This window comes from Necator americanus, chromosome II (genome assembly GCF_031761385.1).
Source record: "Necator americanus strain Aroian chromosome II, whole genome shotgun sequence".
Taxonomy (NCBI): Eukaryota; Metazoa; Nematoda; class Chromadorea; order Rhabditida; family Ancylostomatidae; genus Necator; species Necator americanus.
Window position 1 is genome coordinate 38953209 of NC_087372.1, and position 6602 is coordinate 38959810.

The following is a 6602-nucleotide window of genomic DNA, read 5'->3' on the forward strand; positions in this document are numbered from 1 at the left end:
CACAATCTAGTCATATCTACATAGAAAAATTACTGTTTATTTAGTATTATTAGTATTATTAATATTATTATTAGTAAAAAATAAAATTTGAATGGCTTCTCAAAATAATAGAATAGAAAGGAACAGTACTGTCACATAAAATATCATCAATTTTTGAAGTTCTTTTTGATTCCTTTTTTTAAGATCTTTTTTTTTTTGATTTTTTTAATCTTTGTTCTTTTTGAATTTTTGATTTCTTCATTTGTACCCGATCGTTATCCTATATTCCTGAAGGCATATCCGTCTTTTTTCCACTTATCCAGAAATGATTCATATCTATCAAAAAAACATGCATTTTTTTGCCATTTGCAGATTTCTGTCGCGAAACTCCACATTACAGAACGATTAAGTGGCACCGTCAAGCGAAGAGATTATGATTAAAAAAATCTTATGCCAAGTATCACTTTCGCTCTAAAAACTAACCACAAAAGTAAACAGGGAATCCAGCTACAATTTAACTACAAATCTGCCATTAAAAAAAACATACGAGGAGATATAAATTCGAAAAAATTAAAAAAAAACATAAATATAAACGGTTGTAGGTAGGGAAAAACTATAAAAGTACAAAGTAACTATGGAAATATGGTATGGTAAGAAAGTAAGAAAAGAAAATGTGATATAAAGGAGTGAAAAGTTTGGTTTATTTGCTAGAAGTATCTAAAATTTAATTGAAAATAAAATTTAATTTCATCTGAACCATTAAGCAAATGACTGGTTGCGATTTTAACGAGTTACTATACTGGATTACAGTTTACAGCTAAGCTAGGACTTGAATAAATTGAGAAAGGAAAGGGAAAGAGAGGGAAAAGTCTTGAATAGAAGGAGATGTTTTTTTTTCGAAAAGGAAAAATAAGGAGCTAAAGGCGGTCGTATGGATGTCTGGGCAGTCAATAAAAGCGACCGTCGCTCAATAAAAAAAGAAATATGACCAAAAAAGGAAGAGGTGAGAAGTGCGAAGACACAAATAGGCAACTGACTAACAAACAAACACATTCCATACCCAAAAAATGTGACAGAAGAGCTTAAGAGATCAGACAGAATGACTGACAGGCAATGAACGGTGATTGATAGTAGAAAAGAATCAGCAAAAGCTCACAAACATCTTCAGAATTTGCAATTTCCTCGGCGAATTTCGTACGGCTTTGGGGAAAAGGACTTTACGGAAGATTACGGTAAAAATCCGCATCATCCTGAGAAAAATCCTCATGTCCTAGAAAGTTTCCAAGTGTGAAAAAAGTAGGAAAAACAAGGAAAATAAGACGAGATTTTTAGATTTTTTTCATATCACAGGAGTTCGAAATGACTCTGTGAGCGTTACTCATTTCAGCTGTAGAGGACTCCGGTCATTTACTTCATACCCGGATGCATTATTCTGGTAACCACTTTTAATTTTTATATAATTACATCAAAATTAGAAAACATATCCTGAGTTAAAGTCACATTATTAATAATTTTCTCCTTTAAAAGTTCTCAACAACAAAGAAATGAGAAAAAAATTAGTTGCCTAGTTCCGGAAGAAGATATAACAAACGAGTTTCTGCGCATATTTTTTTATTCATTGTTGATTTATTGACTTTTATTTTCAGACATTTTTTTGAAGTTTCAAAAGGATTCTCACAATGGTATTTCCTCCAAAAGTACCAGAAATCCGAACGTTATCCGAGAATTAACAGCGCCAAGCATTTATCTGATCGCTCGAAGCTTATCTTGCCTGTTGCGCAAACAAAATCTATAATTCTATGTTTTTATCTCAGAATAATCCTGGATACATTGGCACTGAATTCTCAGGAGGCAGCATAGGTTGGCTTAAAGTCAACAGATATCCTGGATGGAATTCTCGTGAAGCGGTAGCGGAACGAATGATTATTTGGGGAATAATAAATCTAGGAAGGAAGACGTAGGTGGAATGGGTGTATCGCTACCGGCGTCGGGATGGTCAATGGTTCGAAGCCTCTCCGAGCCAACCTAGCTTTTTATCACTCTGGGGTCTGTCATATCCTCATCTCTTTTTGATCTGATCGAAGCACGAGACTTGTCTTCGAGGACAAAAATGCTGACTTAACCCGTCGATTAAATTCGAACGCATGAACACATCCCAAGGGACTGATCCACGTCGAGCACAGACTTTCAGTTCTCTGCGGAAGAAGTTTTTTTTTAAATTTTTATTGGAGTTGCTACGAGAAATTATTATTTTTTAATGAAAATTTAGTAATAAAAACTGGTATTGAAACTGAATTCCACAATAAAACAATATACCTTCATATTAGGAAAAAAACTAGAGGCTAGTACATTTTTCTTTTTTTTTTGCATTTCTTTCACATTTTTCCATTTTTATATCCGTGGATTTTTACAATAGTGAACGATATATTTAAGACATGGAGACAGCTGACATGGAGATTCGGAAACTTTTTTTTGGATTTGATCGAGGTCGTCAACTCGCAATGTTCTTGCAAAAATCCTAGCGATGCTTCATCCTCTGAGGCAAATCGAATCGAAAGTCGAAAAAACTGTTCTTGATAGAATCAAACAACATTTGATTTTTTCTATTTACACTCTGGAAAATATGAAAATAAATTAATCCTTAAGTCATTTTTTTCTGGAGTAATCAAAATCCAGAGAACTGATGTATTAATCAAATAATAAATTATCTTTTTTTAAGTTTAAACTACGTGCAGGCAAACGATTTCAGTAATTTTCTGTCATGGGAACTAAATTTGTCCAGACGAGATACCATAGAACTGGGAAGTCACGTTCCCTTGCCGTGGACTTGTATTCCATCAAAATTAGAGCCCAAGGAGATCGTGAAGAAGGGAAACCAGTTCAGAGATGTAAGGAAAAAAAGAGCAATTTTAAAAAATATAAAAATTATGGAAGGAGCAATGGGAACTGGTTCCCCGGATTCACCTGACAAGTGAAAAATCAGTTGGGCGCCCAGAAGAGACAAGAAAGAAATTACGGATGAATAAGGCCATTGAAAGGGCAGACGGTTTAGTTTGGAAGAGGAAAAATACTCAGGATAAAGATTTGAAATTGAAAAATATTCAGGATAAAGATTGTGAGAGAAATAATATACTGGGAAAAAATACGTATATGCGTCCCTTCACTTTGCACTCCGGATAAAATTCCCGGAAAACAATTTATCAACTCTGCACAGAGCAGTTCCCAGCTTAGGGTAAAGATTGTGAGAGAATTACACACCCGGCCCGGCGTTAATGAAATTCTGCACTTTTGCAAATACAAATACAAAGAATATCCTTAACAAATTACAAGGATCTATTATTTGTTCTTATCCTGAACTTACTAGTAGTACTTGGTAGGTTTAATTAATGGGAAATGGTGGAAATGTGCAGAATTATATTGCAGCTTAGCAAGAATTGTGATTCTTAGAAGTCCAGCTGCACCCGGAGAGGAACAGTAGAATTTCAGTTGATTGAAACTCTCGTGAGGGACAATAAATCAACCAATAACAAAGGAAAAACAGTCGACTTTTTATATTATAATTATTTTTGTCATTTATTTTATTTTATTTTTTGTTCTTTATGTTTTTTTTCTTTGCATTTTTTAAAGAGAGCTCAAAGGAGACTTTGCGAGTTCACGGTCTCTTAAACAGTAGATAAAGTTTGAAAGATAATTCACAACTAAAAAATATATTTCACAAGAAAAAATAATGCAAAAAAAATTCACAAAAAACCGCTCATCTCACTCATTCGCCATTAAATCAGTAATAAAAAAATCATGTAAAAAATCAGTAATATACAAACAACAGTAATGTGATAAAAACAGCAATAAAAATTACTTGCGGGTCCTCACGGAATGGAGGAAATTCCATGAAAGCTCCCTTCAAATGTTCCTAATAGGTTCGGCTACGAGCCTAGCACTTTGTTAATTTTAGTGACATATTTCAGGAAGTGTTTTTTTTTTTGCTTTTCATCAAATACCACAATTTTTTTTCATAAATGCTAACTGAAGCAGCGTTGGTGTTGGTCAAATTACAAATTTTTCCCGGCTCTAAGTGCTTTTGTGAAATAAAAACTTCGCAGTCGTTAGTTGATTAATGCACTTAAACTCGGGGAAAAAACTGACAATAAAAATGTTAAATAATTCTAATGGATATTTTTGGAGGTGATTAGGGTTGTCGGCATTTTTTCAACGAAAAATTAACTCAGCACCATTATTTTTTTGTATCTGTTGAATCAACGTATATATATATAAAATTCAAAAATATTGAAAAAATTACCTTCTCTATAACTAGGTTTAAAAAAAAATTAGGGAAGTTAGAAACACGTAGCCTGTGCCGTAGAGTTATGCAGTTTTGCAAAACTTTGCCGGCGAGAGAAAATTTTCCCAAAATAGTGTGTGTGAAAAATTAATGTGATTTGTTTCGTGGACGTGTGTAATGGTGTTATCCGGAAGTACTTTCGCATCGATAAACATAGAAGGAAACTGACATTGCACCACTGATTTTATTATCAGTAGAAAAAAGGAAAATTTTGAGACGAAGAAATCCTAAAAAGTCAATTTTGTCCTATTCCTTTCGTCTGTGAAAATAGAATTCTCGTAGTCAAAAAGGACAAGAGAAAAAAAAATACGAGAAAAGTGCAGATACCCATCAGTGTTTCCCGAGGAGAAGGATTTTCAGCAAAAATGGGAACATACTGCGCTCGATACTTAGTGCATCCAGAAAAAAAAAACCGGAAAAAATGATACTGTTAAAAAATCCCCAAAAGTAAGCCATTCTCATCGCAGTTTTGTCCAAAAAAAACCAAAAATACCCGAAAAAGAGCAGCCCTCATTGCATTTTTGCACAAAAAAAACTCGCATCGTTTTCAACGCTGCATATCTCCATAAGAGAATACGAAAAAAAAAATTGTAAAAAAATAAGATATAATATAATAATAAAAATAATTGTTAATAAATAATAGGAATATAATAAAATTACAAAATATGCTATAAAAGGCCAATTTTGAAAAACTAAAAATGAAAATTGAGAATAAAACTTTTAAAACCTAACAAACTCCTAAATCCTAGCTCCATTCCTTCTTAGTTCTGTTTTATGACACACCTATGGGTGTTTTTAAATAAATAAATAAATAAATAAATAAATAAAGTAGCACACGGAATAAATACATATGTACTTAACACGCTTGCTAAGTATGTATGTAGTCCAAGAAATCAAATGATGCTCCGGAATCTGACCGCGTTATCCTGATGACGATCTGAGACCATCATCTAAATCGAGACCAATAAGAGCAAGTAACGAAACGTTCAGCTGTTGACGTAAGGAAATGAGAAAATGAGCGACCTGAGGAATCCAATTACTGGAGTAATGCGAAAGTTATGAGAATTTTTTTCTCGTATCCGGAAGGAACGGATTCATCTTGCAGAATGGGAAATCACAAACGCGTTTTTGGATATAAATGTGAGAAATTCGATCTTAGGAAGTCTCTTCCATCCATATATAATGGCGGTAATGAAATTGAGAATCGTATTTTCCACTTCAATTTTGAGTTCGTTTTTTCGAGGAGAGGAGGTTAAACCATTTATATTTTCCTCACTTGCAACGTTTAGCGTTTAGAGCGTTCCTTGACAAATTCTTAAAGGCATCACCCCACGAATCTGAGGTGGTGCAGATTTCAGGTGGAGTATTCGTATACGGGATGGGAGACTACGGAGAGGGAGGTGATTCCGTCCATTTCTTCCTAATTGCCGTAAAAAACGGCCCGGAAGATACGGCTTCATTCGTTTTGGCGCACCATTTTGTGCAGGAGGTTCGATTGGAGCGCGCCAGTCTTGTGCGGCGCCGCATCTTCCGGGCCGTTTTTTCGGCAATTAGCAAGAAATGGACGGAATCCCTCCACCTCGTAGTCTCCCATCCGTATGCGAATACTCCCCTGAATCTGCCCACCTCGTTTTTGAAAGGATCGGAGACGCTTAAGCACTGGATTGACGGATGATGCATGGTGAAAAATGGATGATTTTACTCTGCACCCGTACTTGGAATTAAAAGATCCACGCGAGAACTGCACAGAATCCAGGTATGTGCATTTTTAAATAGAAAAAAATCATGGAAATGTAATTTAAAATTTGCAAAAAAAACGAAATAAAAAAATAAAAAATAACAAAAGGGAATGAAAATGTTAAAGGTTATATCGCTTAGTCACCAGTTTTCTATTTTATTAAGAAAAAAAATCGTTTTCAACCACTTTTTTTCAGAAAAAAAATTGAAGGAGGAGCACTCCAGCAAAACCTGGACTAAGTTTTATTCCGCTTGTTTCTGGATATTTCTAGTTAACGGATTCTAACAATATCTAAACAACTTTTCTCTTTTTTCCCGTCCAAAATGTTTATTTTTCGTCTAAAAACGTCTTCAGATCTTTGCGACAACTTTAATTGAATATGGAACACGTATCGAGTAAATTATATCCTTTAGTAATTGTTAGTTAACCATGAAAAACAAAATTTTCCTCGAAAAAAAAAGAAGAAGAAAGAATTAGGGGGCAGTACGATCAAATAATCGGACAAGATTTTCGATAAGAAGGGGAATCGATGCTTTCAAAATTGGT